The 19,093-nt window shown below is 36.3% G+C and overlaps 1 long non-coding RNA gene across 3 annotated transcripts in view; it reads left to right on the top strand.

Annotated features, from left to right (window-relative positions):
* LOC101708188 (uncharacterized) overlaps positions 1-19,093 on the top strand; it is a 392,264-nt gene that overhangs the window by 352,428 nt on the left and 20,743 nt on the right. For all 3 annotated transcript variants that reach the window (XR_015447370.1, XR_015447371.1, XR_015447372.1), the window contains one exon: positions 17,583-17,676. This is a non-coding gene — a long non-coding RNA (uncharacterized LOC101708188). The remainder of the gene's footprint in view (positions 1-17,582; positions 17,677-19,093) is intronic.

Here is a 19,093-nt window from a genome sequence, read left to right on the forward strand (position 1 = left end):
ATTTAAAGACCCAATCCAAAATGGGTATCTGAAATGAACAGACATTTCTCAGACAAAGAAGTAGAAATAGCAAATAAACATATGAAAAAATGTTCAATTCGAGGGATGCAAATAAAAACAATGCTAACATTCCACCTCACTCCAGAAAGAATAGCTGCTATCATGAAATCAACCTATAACAATTGCTGGTGGGGCTCTGGGGAAAGAGGAACCCTACTTCACTGCTGGTGGGAGTGTAGACTGGTGCAACCACTGTGGCAATCAGCATGGAGATACCTCAAATAACTAGGACTGGAAGTCCCTTTTGATTCTGCTATTTCCTTTCTGGGGGAGTATCTTGCCAAAAGAATGAAAAGAATCATACCACAGTGATATATGTACACCCATGTTCATAGCAGCACAGTTTATAATAGCTAAAACTTGGAATTGCCCATCACCTGGAGACTGGATAAAGAAAACATGTTTTTTTTTTTTTTTACAAAATGGAATACTACTGAGTCATAATGAATGAGAAATTACAGACATTTATAGCTAAGTGGCAGCACATTGAGTAGATACTCTTAAATGAAATAAATAGGACACACATGTATAAATACCAAATAGTTCCTCTGGTATGAGAAACTGAAAGTGTAAATAAGGACCAAAATTTATAATAGATACTGTGAAATAGGAAGAAAAGGTGCAAAAGGGAAGGGGAAGTGGGAGGGAGAGGGGAAAGGAAAGAAGGAAATGGAATTAATATGAGAAAATGAAATAGTAGAAACAACATCTTTGTAAATAGGGAGGGATGGAGGGGTTGAAGGGAGGGCAGGGTAATGGGGAAAAAATAAGAACCAAGATAGATTACGTAAAGGTACAAATTTCCAGTGATGAATGTCATTATATTATATACCTGTAATGTACCAATAAAATTAATAAAAATCCAGACAGACTGTACAACAGAAGACCATAGCAAAGTCAGAGAAAACATGTACATTTATAATCTATTTATTTGTATAAAAATGTTAATGTAATTTTGCAGAAAATTATACTATTTTCAACAAAGTGTCTATTATAGTTGGATAATAGTATGGGAAAAAGCCCAAAACTTGACCTTTATCTTAAGCCATATCAAAAATAACTGGAAATAGATCATAGATCTACATATAAGAGCTGCAACTCTAGAACTTCTAGAACAAATATTAGGACAAAAATCTTCCTGCTTTTGAGTTAGGTTAAGTCTTTTTAAAAGATTCACAAAACCACAAGGCCTAAAAATGATAAAATTTACTTTATCAAAATTACTTTTCCTTTTTGAAAGATACAAGTATGGAAATAAACCAGAGTAAGAGATGACAGTTGCAAAACATATTCTGGCCTTGTGTACAAAATATAAAAAGAATTTTTCTACTTTATAATCAAAAGAAGTACAAAAAAACTGCAGAAAAGAAGACATATCAACAGCTAATAAATACATGAAAAGAAATGCAAATTGAACAGTAATACAAATTAAAATAAGGAGATACCACTACATACCAATTGTCATAGGCAAAATTTGCAAGACCAACTCTATCAAGTGTTGGCAAAGATGTGGAGCAGTTTGAACTTTCATACTTAGTGGTATTGGAAATGTCACAGCCACTTCAGAAAATAGTATGGCAGTGAGTATTTTATATAACTAAAAATGCACTTGCCCTGGGATCTAGTAGCATACTCCTAGGTATCTACACAAAAGAAATGGAAACATAGCTACACAGAGAAATGTGTATGAATATTCTCAGCAGTATTATTCACTATTGCTTAAAATTGGCAGACCAAATCTTTATCAACTTATGGATGCCTAAAAATATAGGGTTTAAAATAGAATACAACAATAAAATGACACAATGTTAATACATAACACATACCAAAACATATACCATATTATTTGATTTATATGAATTTTCAGAAAAGGCAAAACTATAGCCACATGAGTCAGATTAGTTATTTTCTAGGGGAAATGTTGGTGAAGTAGATGGCAAATAAAAAGCAGAGAAAATATTTTAGGGTGGTCTTCACTTTAGTCAACTTTCTGTCTCTGTTACTAACACCTGAGCTAACCAACATATAAGAAAAATGGTTTAGTTTGGCTTACAGTTTGTGAAGTTCTAGCGCATGATTGTTTGACCCATTGATTTGGGCTTGTGGTGATAGAGCAGGAAAGCAAATATGTTCATGCATCAACCAGTAAGCAAAGAGAAAGAGGAAGTGACTGTGGTCCTGTAATCCCCTGCAGAAGCATATACCCAATGACCTTAGGACCTTTCACTAGGCCTGCCTTTTAAAGGTTCCATCGTCTCTCCATTGCACCTGGGGACCAAGCCTTAAACATATAGCATTTGGAGGACAGTCAACATCCTAACTATAGTACAAATGTTCTGTACTTTGATTATGGTGAAGAAAGATACTTGACTGTATACATTACTAAAATTCATCATATTGAACTTTTAAAATAGATGAATTTCATTTGTGAGTGATAATTCAGTAAGGTTGAAAAAGTCATTACATACTCTATAAAAATATAACATTATGTGATATATTTCACTAAATGTAATGATCTGTAATCTTATGACTCTTGATTTTAAGGAAAACGTCACTGAAACCAATATTTCTTTTTCTATCAATGAAAGAATTATGGAAAACATATCTTGGTGGTCTCAGAAAGTACCAAGAGGCTGTTTTGTAATAGATAAAGGAAACTGTTATGCAATGAAGGGCTGGTATTGAGGCATAGGTGCTAAGGAAACGTGGTTAAATAAAAAATAGTTCAAGACAAACCAATATGTAGCAGTACAAATAAATAGACATGGAATCTTTCCAGTATCAAAGTGACATAATATAAAATAAATTCAGTAATATCAATTACAAACTGAAAAAACACCCCATAATGAAGAGGAAAATTCAAAAAGACCAAAAGAACCATAGACATAGAAGACAGGAACTAGAGATCAAATGAAAGATTTTAGTTCTTCTACAGGAATAAATGTGTATTCTAGGAATAGAAACACGTATTGAAGGTGATATAGATGTTGTCCTTGATCTAAAAGCTGGTCTGCCTCTGTAATTCAAATGAACTTACCAAATAGTGAATACAATTAATGAAAAAGACAAGTGGTCAGATTCTGGTGAAATTTTTCATTTTAAGGTACAAGAAAAAACACACTATGGCAAAATAAATCAGTTTCATAAAGTGAACTATCATCAGGCTTATTTTTGTCTTAAATACTTGTCTTCTCAAATATTTCTTTCCTTAGACACAAAAAGAAAAAGATTCCTTGCCAAGTCAGGTTGTTCTCCACATCAAAAGGCAACAATAAGATAATAAGACTTTCTTCTTAAAAGACAGTCAACTACCATTAAACTGTCTTAAAACAAATGAATAATTTGAAGGTGTAATCCAACTTTTTAAATTTTGGCTTTGCATGAAAGGGCTTAAAGATAATATGAAAGAACAACAGTATAAAATATGGGATCTATATATAGAGTAATTTTCTTGATAGCATGGTTGCAATTCTGTATTATAAAAGCTCAAACTATTGCTTAATCAATATGATTTTTATTCTAGCTGCATTATTGTATACTGATAATCTAGATTCACAGTCAGTGGTATTTATAGGCAGTAGGTCATGAAAACTGAGTATCAGAATGGACACCAGACACTCTTGATTATATGGGGGCCTGCTGACTGAAACTATTGAAAATTCTTGTTATGCTTATAAGAATTTGAAAGTTATTATTTATCTTTAATATCAAGTCCAAGTTTAACTATGTGTTTATAAAATGCATACTGTTGAATTGAAAACACAATTTCTACCTTCTACATACTATATAATATTAAAGCAAATGTCTTTAAGACAAAAAATGAAAGATGATAGAAATGACAAGGAAACTTAGAAAGCACAGAGCATGAGACAAAACCACAAAAATAAAAATGTATTTAATCAGTTACTGTAACAAATATAAAGTGGTTAGTTAAAAACTCAAATCTATAATTTCACTTAATGAAAATTCATCAATCAAATCAACATAGAAAAACTAAAGCTACTTTTAAATGGGAATAGTAGTTTTATATTACTAAAGTTATTCCATATAATAAAGTAAAAGTAAATTTGTATGTATTATCCAACATCATATTGTGTGTATATATGTATATATTTTTGGTACCAGGGATCGAACTCAGGTCCTTGTGCTTGCACAGCAGGTGGCGAAACCACTGAACTAAATCCCTGGCCCAACATCATATTGTAGTATAAATGAAATACAGAGTTAACATGACATAGTGGTAGAAATGGTTAGCTCACACTGGATATCTATTAAATAAATAAATAATGGACAATAGAAGCTATAAAGAGTAAAATGAATAATGACATTGAAAAGAGAATATATTTTTATATATCATCCGTGTATATATATATGTGAGCATATTTTTTAAACATATAAAGACCAATTACAATCCATTGACTTTGTACTGGACTACTTAAAAACTTACACAGAAAAAAGGGAAGGGGATCAAGAGATAGATGGAGGGGAGGGAGGAATGGGAAAGATGGAAAAAGAATTAAGATGAGTCATGTACACGTCCCAACCCCCCACAAAGAATGTAAACACTATGTGCTACAAATATGTACTAATTAATTAAAAAGACACAAGAGGAACCTTACAGAGGCAAACATACAAACACAAAAACAAACACAAATGAATAATAAAAAATCATAAAAATTAAGTATAGTATGTTTATTCAAAATTATTGACAAGTAAAATGCCAATTAAAAGTATGAAAAAGGCTTGATATCCTCAACATTTAAAACCCTGTAAGAAAAATAGCTTCAAACTGTAGTATAATGGAATCATGATATGAGAAATTCACCTAAGATGAAATACAGATAGGTAAGAGTTATATAGAAAAATTTCAACAACTCCAATAATAAAAATTAAACTGAGAAAATATTTTCACTTCTCAAGTTTGAAAGTACTAAAAATACACAATACTCAGTGTCAACAAGCAGAAGATGAATTGGCTATTCTCATAAATATCCCATTTAGTGTAAAATGATAACAATCATTTGTTAGTATCTGCCTTAGCCCAGTAATTTCTCTCCAAAGAACATTATCAGAGAAATGTAAAAGTAATTTTATGTTAGCATGCCATTATTTAGCTTGCTATAATACTGAAAAATGCAAGCAAACTGAATGCCCAACATTGGAAGAATTGTTAAATAATTGTACTATCTCTGTAAAGGGAATATTACCCAGACTTTAAAGTGGATGAGGTACACAAAGCATGTTGGAAAAACAAAAAGAAAGCATTATACAAAACTGTGTATTTACTATAGGTCATGACAGTCACAATTGCTTGCTCCCAATCCATCCTAACAGAAGCCTAGCAGAACCCTAACAAAATTTATGAAAAGAAACTCATACTTGAAATTTGAAATGAAATTCAGATCCAAAAGAAAAACAAAAATTTTGACAGAGTAGCAGACTGAATGTAGCTGACAGAAAATGAATCCGTTCGATTAGGTAGGGCCATTCAGAATACAGCACAGTGAGAAGAAGGAAATGGAATGAAATAGAAGTATATTGGGAAATGGAATTCCAGAAAGCATATTTTCAAACTGAAAAGATACTTTTGTGCTCAAGAAACAGGGACAAAGCAGGGTAAAAAACAAATACACTGTAGCCACAATAATACCAAAAAGGGGATGTGTAGGAAGAGCACTGTTTTAGCAGGTCCATTCTGGTACTCTGGGAATCATGGGCCTCATGTCTTCACTGAAACTGGGCTTCCTTATCTGCACAGCATTCAGGCAGCAACAGTTATTCTTATTTTCCCAGCCCTATTCCCCCCAAACCATGGCCTTGTTCCCCCCAGTGTCTGAACCATTGGCAGTCAAGGCCAAGGTATCTCACCATCTTGCTGTCTCCAGAGCTGGTGTCACTGCCCTGGGTTTCCTATTATGAACTCAGCTCTGGACACCCACCTGCCCAGTCAGACTGGAGAGCCTCCCACACACCATGTTCCCCAACTAATCTTTCACTGGTTGAGTAAAATGCACACTGGGATTACTGATTTCAAAGCTGCTGCTTCAGCATACACTGAGGACTCTCCTGTCTTACACTAAATGAATAAAAATTGATAAAAATTTTGGTTAAAGCAGAGCCATGCAGAGCACAAATAAGAAGTCCATGAATTTCCCCAAACAACTGAAACTAGCAGTTCCATTTGACCCAGCTATTATTCTTAGTATCTTCCCAAGAGTTAAAAGAATCATACCACAGTGATATATGTGCACCCATGTTTATAGCAGCACAGTTTGTAATAGCTAAAACTTGGAAACAGCCCAGATGCCCACCAACCAATAAATGCATAACGGAGATATGGTTTTTTATATACAATAGAGTACTACTCTGCCATAAAGAAGGATAAACTTGAAATATTTTTAGGTAAATGGATGCACCTGGAGACCATGCTTTTGTAACTGAGATAAATCGGACACACATGTTTAAATATTGCATTGTTTCTCTTGTGTGAGAAACCAAAAGCACAAATAAGGACCAAAATGGATGATAGATATTGGGAAGAAATTGTTCCCATGGGAAGGGGAACAAGGGTGGGGGGGGAGAAAAAAAAGAATTAAGCTGTGTTATGTCTATGTACCAACTCCTCATGAGTAATCATTATGTACCTCATACATGTACTCATAAAAATTTACAAAAGAAGTCCGTGGAATTGAAGAAAAGAGCACAGCCAGGGCCCTCACACTCGCTGCACTGAGGGAGACCCGCTGTGAGGTGCAGGGCGGAGCCCTGTGAGGGCTGCTCGCTCTCCTCACTTTGCAACGGGAGTTTCCTAAATGTCCTTCCAGTCGTGCTGGGCTGGGCAGTGGCTGTCTGCTTTTTTCAATTTGCAGATTCTTTTTCTATAATTCTTGAGTTTCTTATTCACCAAGACTTTCTCATTTTTTTTTCTGTTTTGCACGGGTCACTCTGCTTTAATGAACCAAGTTTTTAAAATTGTTTGTTTCTATTAATTTGGTATAAGGCAGGAAAGTTCTCGGTGTATGCTGAAGCAGCAGGAATCCAAGTGTATATTTTTAAAAATTTAGTACATGTTCGCAGTATATAATGTTTACATTCCTTGTATGGAGCTGGTCCATGTACACATCACATCTCAATTCCTTTTTCTAGCCCTGTTCCCTCCACCCTCCCCTCGCTTTATCCCCTTCCCCTTTGAGACCAATTCATCTTTCTACTATGTCCCATTATCTATCTTTTGTTATGCTTTTTATACTTTGGGTTTCTCATATAAGAGAAACCATGTGATAGTCAAGCTTGGGTGTCTGATTTGTTTTGCTTAACATCATGATCTCAAGGTGCATCCATTTTCCTACAAATGACTCAAGTTTTTCCTTTTTTATGGCAGGGTAGCACTCCATTCCATGTAAATACCATATTTTCTTTATTCATTTATCTGTTGATGGACAAATAGGCTGCTTCCAAGATTTAACTATTATGAACTAGAAAGTAGTACAACTTTTAACTTAGTGCAAGAGTAGATGTGAATGAGGGTGACCAAGCTACGTGGGCAGATGGGTGTCCTGAGCTCAGTTCATAACTGGAAACCTAGGGCAGTGACACCAGCTCTGGAGACAGCAAGATGGTGAGATACCTTGGCCTTGACTGTCAATGGTTCAGACACTGGGGGGACCAAGGGCCATGGTTTTGGGGAATGCAGCTGGAAAAATAAGGGTAATTGTTGCTGCCTGAATGCTGTATAGCTAATGCCTGCTGCCAGGAAAGTCTACAAGATTTCAATAGGCATTGTATTAAATGTAGACTGTTTTGGATAGTCTGTGTATTTTAATAATATTAAGTCTGTCAATTAAAGAACATGCAATCTCATTCAATTTATTTGTGACTTTTGAAATTTGAGTAACCCTTTATAGTTTTCAGTGTATAAGCTTTTCTCTTTCTTTCTTTCTTTTTAGCTTTTCTCTTTCTTATTTCTAAGTATTTGTTGCTTTTGATACTGTGGTAAATGAATTGTCTTATTGTCTTCTTAATATCCTGTTTTTGGATTGTTTGGAGTTAGTATGTAGAAACACAGCTGTTTTGTAGGTCAAATTGTGTTTTCTGCTACTTCCTTGAATTCATTTATTAGTTCTAGCAGTTGTGTGTGTGTGTGTATATATGTGTCTGTGATCTATAGAGTTTCTACATAAAGATCTAAGCAGCTGAAAAGAGAGATCATTTTATTTATTCCTAATTTAGATATATTATATTTCTGTCCCTTGACTATTGTGGTTGGGACTTTCTGTACTATATTGAATAAAAGTGGTTAATGTAGGCTTCCTTACCTTATTCCTTATCTTAGGAGAAAGGCTTTCACTATTTCACCAATGAGTATGATGTTAACTTGGCCTTTTAAATATACAGCTTAGTATGCCGAGGGAATTTTCTTTTACCCTTAGTTTGTGGACTTTTATTTTGATTTTCACCATTTATTCTGTTAATGTGGTCTATCACATTGGTTGATGTTCATATGTTGAACCATCCTTACATTCTATGGATAAATCTCAGTTGGTCATGGTGATATTCCTTTTAATAAGCTTTTGGAGACTCTCTGTGTTTTGTTGAGGTTTCCATGCCTGTGGCTTCTCCTTGCCCCTCCTCTTCTTCTCCTTCTCCTTCTCCTTTTCCTTCTCCTTTTCCTTCTCCTTCTCCTTCTCCTTCTCCTTCTCCTTCTTCTTCTTCTTCGTCTTCTTCCTGAGGAATGGAGTTAGGTTGTCTATTGAGGATCTTCTTTTATAATGTTGGTATTTACCTCTATAAATTTTTTGTTTTGTTTTGTTTTGTTTTGGTACTGGAGATCAAACTCAGGGCCTCCATCTTCTCCATCTTGCCAGGCAGGTGTTGTGCTGTGCTGCTGAGCTACATCCCCAGCCCTATAAATTTTTCTCTTAGTACTGTATTTGCTGCATCTCATCATTTTGGTATGCTGTAGTTTCTGTTTTCATTTATCTCAAGATATTTCTTACTTTCCCTTTTGATTTCTTGTTTGGCTTCTTATTCAAGAATGTGTTGCTTGTATTCCATATATTCAAAAATTTTTCAGTTTTCCTTGTGCTTTTGGTTTCTAGTTTTATTCTGGGTGGTCAGACAAGATATTTTGTATTTCTTTTTGGTGGTCTTGAATTTGTTAAATTTTCCTCTGGGACCCAGGTATGATCTGTTTTGGCCAATGTTCCGTGTGTGCTTGAGAACATGTGTCTAGTAGCTATTGGGCTGAACAGTCTGCGCACGTCTGTTAGATCCACTTGCTCTCCATTTTGTCCCCAGAAGTGAGTAAAATTCCAGATGGAGAACTTATGAACCCCATTTGAGGTCTGTAGAAAATAGAGGCAGGTGGGAAAGGCAAGAAAGAGAGATATTTGGAAGGTAGTGGCCAATGACAAATCAGAGCTGCCATCAGATAAAAAGAAGCAGCTCTGGCATTCTGTTAGTAGAGTGATTAACATTAATAATGATTGTATATTCCAAAATAGGTAGAAAAGAAGATTTTGAGTGTTGTCATCACAAAAAATGACATGTTTGAGGTGACAAATATGCTGATTATTTCATCATTATAACCATGTATACATATGTTGAAACATCACACTGTACCCCTTAAACTATTATATGTTAATTGTAGAAATAAAATACAGATGAAAACTGAGAAATAAAGAGTACAATGGTAATTACCAAAGACAGGGTGGGCTTGTGGGATGGGAGGTGTTGGTCAAGGGGTACAAAATTAATTATACGATGAATGAGTTCTAAATTTGTAGAGATGTAGTATATAGCTATGTGTATATATCTATATCTATATCTATATATATATAGATACAGATATATGTGGTTTGCTAAGAAAGTAGGTCATAAATGTTCTCACTCTTCATAAAGGTAACTTTGTGAGGTGATGGATATGTTGATTAGTTTGGTTGTGGAAATTATTACACAAGATATAAAAGTTTAACAAATCCCACTCTGTGCCTTAAATATACACAACTTAAAATTTTTTCAGTAAAAAGAGTTAATTTCACAGAAAAGATGATTCTGAACTGAGGGGAAACTTTGTTTTTCCTCTTTATATCTTCTGTGTCCTTTCTTAAAATGTGACAGATTAGTTTTTATAGTCATGAGCTGCGCTTTCTCCAATCTTGAATTTTCCTGCATAGAGACAACATTTTCTCTTGGTTAAGACTTCGGTGAGAACAACATTCTTAAAAGGTTTACCTATTTTCTTTTGTGGATCTAGATATTGTTAATGATTAGGGAAAGTAATTTCCTAAGAAACAAGCCTTTGGACAAGAGAGAAAAGATGCCTGTGCCAGTATTCTTTCTGTGGATGATCCTAAATTGTTACTGTAGATTCTGCTATGTTTTCTATCCAAACAGCTTTTTTGGCAAGTGTTAAATTTAATTTCTTTTGTATTTAAAAATTGTAATAATCCTCCACAATGTATATTAGAAATAGCTCAATAAAGTCTGTCATAAAATGTAACTTGATTTATTAATAGACGTTGTCTTTAAATATTAAAAAATTCAAAGAAAAAATCTTACGTAGAAACTATTCAAAGAAGAAGCTGGAGAGAGCAAAGAGCTGTTTACTGTCATGTGTGTGTCAGTTACCTGGGATGAAGGAGTTCAGAGCACCCAGGAGTACAACCCTTCTCTACCAATGACTTGCTCTCCTTGGCATGCTATTCGTGCCTCAAATGAGGACTCAGAGCCTCTCAAACACTGCAGGTCTCCATGTACATCCAGAAGAAACATCACCTCTTTTCAGTTTTGCTGTCTTTTTCCTTCTAATGGTTGAAGTGTCAGACAGGCAAAAATAGCTTCTTGCCAGAATCCCAAAGTTCTAGTCATCCAGTTCAGGAGAATAAATCCTCCCAGGCAAGCCAGAAAAATAACAAATGTGCAGAGCACAAGGGAATATTTGGATGTATTTTTATATCCAGAGAAATAGACAACATTTGGGGCTGAAGCCTGTTTGAGAATAGCATATGATTTTGTTCTTTTGCCTAGGGATTCATTAGGAGGATTTACTGAAAGTTGGGGATCCTGGATGAATTTTACTTGAAGCTCTACAGAATGTCAATAGAGAACCCCCCTTCTGAAACCATATGCAAAACACTAAGGAGGGGATCCCCATCAGAGCTACTCACTCAAATTTCCATTTTTCAAAACTGACATTTTAGTTCCCGTGATCATTACAGGATTTGTTTCTGAAAGCTAAACAGCCTCCTCCCCTGAGGTTTCATTGCTAACCAAATACACAGGCAGGAGAGTGCAGTTCTCTTGGAGTGTTTGGGGTGGTTCACACATACGTGAATGTGAGTCATTTGCATTCAGTTTGTATATTCAGTAATAGCTGCATCATTAGTGTCTGACTTAAGCTCTAATCTCTTCAAAGGCAGAGACACCAGCAGATTTGAGTGAGCTTTAGGATTCTTTGACAGTTGATTTCATTAGGGAGGCAAGAGATGAAGGAAGAAATTAGCAGAAAGCATGAGCCTGGATTTGGAGGTACCCAGTCCCAGGATACACTGATAAAGGGAATCCACAGGTCTCTTGGCTCAGACCCATTTAAAACCTGGAGAACAGCTTGCAGTGGGCAGCCTTTGCAGCTCCAGGGGCAGCTTCTTTTTCTACAGAGTCCTGCAGAAGTTGTTACCACTGGAAAGCCAGCTTTGCGAGTCAGCTTTAGATTTGCAGTGACCTGCAGTGGCTGAAAATGCTCTGTTCCAAGCTCTTTGCCCTAGGGTCCCCTAAGCCCTCCCAGTCTCAGATGGAATGCAGGCTTTCCTGAGCCAGCCTCCCCAGACCACAGTCATTTGCCCTCCCCTCTGGTGCCTGGTGCCCTGGGCCCACATCAGCCCCTTCTGGCTGGAGCTCCTTCTGGTTATGCCTTTGTGGGTTTCTTCTTATGGCTGCCTGTGACCACTGCTAAATCTTGGAGAGAGTTATGAGTGTTATCTTTAGGATAACCAAGCTGGCAAGGTGTTAGATCTTGTGCTCTGCACTCTTCTGCTCTCTTGGGCCTGGCTTGGGGTTGGGATCAGCTCCTAGGGGCCTGTTTCTAGGATTACGTCCTTGATTACAGCAAAGCAGTTCACTCCTGTGCATTTACAAAATTGCCTTCTGAGGTTCCCTCCTAGGGACTATCCTCTTAATGGTAAAATGTGTGAGCTGAGACTTTTGGAAGGGAGTGCTTGAATTACAAGCATGAGGCCATCCCCACTGTAAGCCTAAGTTCATTTAGTTTGTGTTTGTGCTTCAGTAGCTTTTATACATTGTTGAACTTCATAGCAAATTCATGGAGAATATGGGAAAATATTTTTATCATGAGTCAGTCCGATGGAATGGAATTTAAATAAAATCTGCATTCAGCCTTCCCTTTGGCAGAAGTGGCAGTGACATCTAGCTGTCCAGCGGGCAGGGCTCCTGGGAAGCTCTCCCACGCAGGGGATTTGTAGTCTCTGGCTCTGCCTTTTGCTCATTGGGTGGCAGAAGGGACTTTTTTGAGCTCCCTAATCCTGAATTGTGTGTTTTTCCATCTGAAATTCTGATATGTGTTCATCATGAGCACAATTTCTGACAAGTGTACAGCTTTTCATAATTTGGAAGATTTTTCCATCTGTCTGATCTTAGGAATCATTATTGTCTTTTTATAGGTGAGTATCTGGATTCAGAGAGGCCAGATGGTTTCCTCAAGGTCACACTTCTAAGAAATGAGGGTGAAAATTTTTTATTTTGCCATTCTGCTCTTTCTAGTATAGCACACATTTATGGATTGAAATCTACCTGATAGAGCCTAGCTCAATACCAAGGTAGAAATTGCACAGAGATGGTCAGATTGGAGTCATTTAAAACTGATACAACTTTTTATTTCTGCTTTAAGGATGAATAGAGCTTTTTCCAGTTGTGATGCAGGCCTTTGGGAGTCAAAAACAAGATTTTTACCCTCTTTTTGTCTCATCTGTGCTTTCTAGTAGATTGCATTTTCCCTATTATGAATTCATTTATTTATTCAAAAATTATTGAGCATATCTTATATGACTGGCCCTGTGCTAGGACCTTCGGGTAAAGAGGAACTGAGATAGGTGTGGTCATGGCTTTTATAGAACCTGTGGTCTGGAGGGAAGCCAGGCATCGAATGGAAGATCACCATTGCCATGGAGAGATGTGTTTGGGGCTTTTGTGACAACAGGATGTAAGACATCTGGGACACCTACAGGAGATGCTCCTTAGAAGGTTGTTTTTGTTGAAAACCAAGCCAGGGCACCCAGACAGCTATGTGTGAGAAGGAAGGTCCTGGAGTCTTCTTGGAAGGATCCGAAGTGCAGTGTGGCTGAAGAGCAAACAGGGATAGGGAGAGAAGAGGGAAGTAAATAGGTCACATTGTAGGAACAAAGAGGCCATTGCAGATGAAGCCCAGGAGGAAGGTATGGAGGCTGTGGCTAGGCCCAGGTGGAGTTACCCCTTGTTTCCAAGGTTATTTAATGCCTCCCCTGGGACAGGTGCAGGAGCACCATGCCAGAGCTTTCCTGTGGGTGTGAAGCTTGCCATCCCTATGGCTCACAGAGTGTAAGATTGAACTGAGCAGTGATAGGCCCGAGTTGGCCAGTTTAAAATTATTTGGGCTTATGACAAGCAAGGCTTGGGACCCTTCTATAGTTCAGAAGTGTCCCTTGGGTTTAAGTGGGCCTTAATAGGACCCATTCATGCTTTGCTTTGGGAAAATATTGACCCTTTAAAATAGATCTTGAAAATGTGGAATATGTACTACTCAGCCATAAAGAAGTATATCTGTGAGTCATTTGTAGGAAAATAAATTCACTTTGAGTCCATAATGCTAAATGAAATAAATCAGACACAAAAGGTTAAATATCGCATGGCTTCTTGTACATGAGAAACCTAAAGTATGAATAAAGAACAAAATAAAAGATGGGTGATAGGAAGTAGGGAGACAGAATTTATACAGATGGGAAGGGGTATGGGTAAGGAGAGAGAGGGCAGGGTGGGAAGGGGAAGTCAAAAGGATCAAGATGCAATATATATATATATACATATATATATATCTATATATATATACATATATATATATGTAGTACCAGTTTCCCATGATAAATGTATTTGCTATCTATCACAAACATATACTAATAAAAAATAGATCTATTTAAAAAATAGATCTCAACAAGAAGACAATGTAGCATTTTGGTTTAACTGATTTTAAAAATGCATACAACCTCAGCATTTCTTTTTTCTTTAAAATTTCTTAGCATTTGCACATGAAAATTATCTCACAAATCTAAACTTTTCTTAGAGTTCTTAAGTCTCATAATTTTATTCAAGTTTTAAACAATATGTAACCTTGAATATCTTCAAACATGGTGGTTTCTAATCAGGCAGCTTTCTTGGTGAATGAGATTTGACCATGTGATTAGGTATGCACTGTCAAAGGGAGAGGAAGTATGATAAACATTATTTGGGGTCAGAGACACAAGATCTTTCTTTGATCATTTTAGCAGAGCTAGCCCAGTGCTGAGAATATAGGTGTTTCATGTACTGGTGATGCATTGAAGAGATACAAAGTCAACAATTTTGGTTGATGTGGCTGTGGTGTCTCATGTTGTGGTATACTGCTCTTGTGATTTGTCTAGACACTGGTAGGAGTAACTGGAAATGAAATAAAACATGCTGTTGCCAAAGGAAGCTCATAGCTACTATTGCTCACCTCATTCTGCCCACATAGACTGCTTTTCTGGATTGGTCAGAGTCTATGACTTTGTGTAGGGCCGTAATACTAGTGAAAGAACTGTCAAAGGAAGTGAAGATCTGTGTATTCTGCTGAGGTGGACAATTTTGGAAATTCTTCCTTCCAAGAACCAAAAGAAGACAGCTTTACATTTGCTGCTTCTCTGAGAGAAAGCCTGGCCATACTGATCTTTTTGTTGCTTCATTCCGAATGATCACTTTTCCAAAATAACTAAAATGTGTTAATTAAGTTATTTGAGAAAGACATGGGTCCAGTTTGCTGAGGCTTAGGACAAATACTATGGGTCTTCATTGACTCTTTTGGTTTTAGTTGGAAAGCATGTTTTTCCGAAGTGTAGTATGATGACCTGTTACTCAGCTATGGGATTTGGGGTGGAAATAATGCTAAACAAAGCTTTCCAGATCCTATAGAATTTGTTAATTTAGGCGGAGAGCACTCAGTCCCTCTGTTGAATGGCCAGGCTCATTATAGTGTAGGACCTAGACTCCAGCAGTCTTTAAACTTGGGCAGCACCTTTGGAGTTTTACTAGCTTGCTGGACTTTTCACAATGTTCACAGTTGTGGTTATGTAGATTGCAAAGGATTAGGATGAATTCACTGACTCTTGAGCCACTAGGATCAAAAATACAATTTCATAGATTTTAAATATGTACATAGGGAAGGAAGCAGTCAGAGAATAGGCATGAATATGATCTAAAGAACTTAGAGAGGCAGTCCAGACAAGTCAGATCTGGTTCTGTCCCCAGTGCAAGGAGGTGGTAGAAGACAAGAGTGTTCACTAGGAGGCAGAATTCCTGCTGATCAGTGAGGACCAAATGGGATGACTTCACCCTCATAGGACAGCAAGAGCAAGGCTAGGCCATTGCTTAGGGAACTGGGTCATCAAAAAAAGAACCAAGACCAAGAAGTGGAAGCAAAGTAGAATGGTGGGGACACAGGTTGGAGTCCAAGATGGTGAACAAGCCAGAGCAGTTATACCAAGGACATGAGATCAGAGTGTCTACTTAACAATCCTATTTAGGAAACATTCATTAAACATTTTCAATATGCCAGTTATTACTGTAGGCAAAATGGATGCTACAGTGACTAGGGTAGTTGTAGTTTTCATCCACAGTGTTCTTGTTAGATTAGTTCAACAATAAATTATTCCAAAGATAAAGAGATCATATGTATTGTTACTGATTTTCTTCTTATTTCATATTCCCCTTTCTTTATCCTTTTAAAATTAATTTTAATTGACACATAATAATTGTTTAGAGATACTGTGTAATGTTTTGAAACATGTGTAATATTTTGTGGAATAATCAAACCAAGGTATTCATTACCTCATGTATTTGTCATTTATTTGCAATGAGAACATTTACTCTCTTATTTAGATATTTTTAAAAACTAAGTGGAAAAAAATTAAAAAAAGACACTTCTAGATTTCACAAAGTAGGTAAGATAGGATTCTCCTGCACCCATTCTTTCCCATCCCAATGTAGTTATTTCTTTCCAGTAGTTTATATATATATATATATATATATATATATATATATATATTTATTTATTTATTTATTGGTACATTTTAGGTATACAATGCATTTACATTTATCATGGAGTGTTTGTACCTGAACATAATGTATCTTAGTTCTTATTTTTTCCCCATTACCTGTGCGCCCTTCACCCCCTCTACCCTTCCCTATTTACATAGACTTTGTTTACATTTTTTTTCTTTCTCATAATTTTTCCTTTCCCTTCTTTCCTTTCCCCTTCTCCTCCTACCACCCCTACACCTTTGGACCTTTTCCTATTTCAAATTATCAATTATTCATTTTAATCATTTTCATCCTTATTTAGACTTTCAGTTTTTCACACTAGAGAAACTATTTGGTAGTTTTAAAATAAATTCATAAAGACATTTCAAAGTACCTATGAGCGTTTGGTGAGCAGTTTTGGTTTCTTACTAAACCATATGTTATAGACAACAGTGCAAGTCAGTACATATAAATTGAGTCATTAGTTTAATAGTTGCCTTGTAGCCCATTGTATGGATGTACTGTAACATATCCAACTATTTCCTTCTTGATAGGCATTTAGATTGCTTCTAGATTCTAATTATACATAGTTAATATTGCATTTTAAGACACTTATGTATGAGTCTAAGTGGTTCTAACCCAGAGGTTAGTTGTGAAGGCATACAAAGAGACACAATGGAAACTTGCTTTGCCAGTCATTTCACATGAACAGTCAATACAAAGGCTCATGATGATTGACTGAGGCCTTTTATTTTAGATGCAAAGGAACTCCTCAGCTCTTGGTCTCTCTATCTCAGTACAAGGGGAGCACATTCCAGAAAGCTTGGTGGTGGTGGTAGCGATGGGTCTCTCCTATCTGAATTCAACTTGTTAGAGAAAAATGTCCTTCAGCAAAAAGATAGAAACTAGAGAAAAGCACAGAGAGAAAATGAAGAACTATCTTTACAAGGTTAATAAAACAAGCTTTGAAAATGTTTACTGCAGTAACTGAAAACACTTCACTTTCTATTAAATTGGATGTTCATGAAAATTGTCATTTTTCTAGAATCTTAGTGCCAATTTTTACTAATTTTCTTTCTAAGTTCCTTTTAAGAGAAGACAACCTGTAGCAAAAATTAAGCTTCAGGACTCCAGATATTTCATGTCCCTCTCAATAAGCCAGCTCTTCCATTCCCTAGCAGATCACACTCCATGGTACATGCTTGACAGATTTTTCATTTCAGATTTTGGATGCATTTCTGAAGGAAAACAAGTACAATGTTATTGCAGAAAATGTTAGCAATAGTATTGCTGTGAGAATCTCCTTGAAAAGGCAAGGTAAATCAATCTCATTATTTTTCTATTATGTCCTTCCCACTACTGGCTTTTCCTTTATGCTCATTGGCACATAGATCATCCTGATACCCCTTCACCCCACTGTGCTTTGCTAACCTGTCTGTGATTTAACATTTGGCAGACAAGTGAGTTATTCATCACTTCAGAATGTCATCCAGGGCATCAGTGACTGTATCAAACATTGCCTATTGAAGCCTGATACTCAACACATCATCTTCATTGGTACCTTGTATTTTTTTGTTGTTTTTATTTATTTACTATTTTTTGTTCTTTATACTTCAAACTTTTCATGAAAGTCAGTATAGAATGAATTATTTCTGGTGTCTCACAAAGAACAATAATGAAGAAGAAATTCAATAAACTTAAATCTTTTGAACATACCCTTGAGAGGAGTTTGAAGAAAAGAAAAGGGATGCGGGCCAGCAGACCTGAGTATGAGAGATTCTACCACAAGCCACATATGTGGGTGGGGTTTGAGGCTGTTTAGGAAGTTTATTTAGCAAGATCCTTGTATTTAAGGAAGAGCCCAAATTTCAAATTTGATGTCTCTAAAGAGACACAGTGAATGAGGGATCCAATTAATTATACTTGTATCCTATTATGAGATTTTACTATCTGCAATGAACATTGCTGTAATTTCATTAACATTAATTATTTTAATAATATTAATTTATTAATATAGTAACAGTAATTAATTGTGTATGTATTTGTGTTTCTAAAACATGGTTTTATGGGCCAGGCATGGTGATGGATAGTTGTAATCTCAGCTCTCTGGGAGCCTGAGGCAGGAGGAGCTCAAGTTCCTGACCAGCCTGGGCTACTTAGACAGTTAGCTAGACTATAACAAAACAAAAATGTAGTTTAAGAAGGGCTGGAGATGGAGCTCAGTGCTAAGGCTCCAAGCTCAATCCCTGTCATGATTTGTGACTGTGGTGGTGCAAGCATGAAAGGATTACTTAGAGACAAAACTTGGTTTGAACATCAAGAAGGCCAGAGCACTCAAGGGTAAGGAGCTGTGTCAAGACTAAACAGTTTAAGGGGGAGAAGGGAAGGACAATGGCTAGATACAACATGCTTCACTAGTCTAAACATATTGCTGTTTTCAGTAAATTATGTTCAGGGCCTACATGCTTTTGCCTTGCCAGCCCCTTCATGACTTTAATCATTCATTCTTCCAGCTAAGTCTCTCATGAATCCTCAGTAATACAAAAAGAAAAAAGTTTTATGGAGGTATAATTAATGAACAATATATTGCTCAGAAAATGTGCAATTTTGAATACATATCTTCACCTATGTAATAATACCAGTGGAGATAATCACCTTAACAGTTTTCTCTTACCTCTCCTGTAATCTCTTCCTCATGCACCTTTTGCCTTTGCCTCACATAACCACAGATCTG

Source organism: Heterocephalus glaber, unplaced genomic scaffold, assembly GCF_053883595.1.
Source record: "Heterocephalus glaber isolate CG9 unplaced genomic scaffold, H.glaber_assembly_v1.0 deba00001755, whole genome shotgun sequence".
Classification (NCBI taxonomy): Eukaryota; Metazoa; Chordata; class Mammalia; order Rodentia; family Bathyergidae; genus Heterocephalus; species Heterocephalus glaber.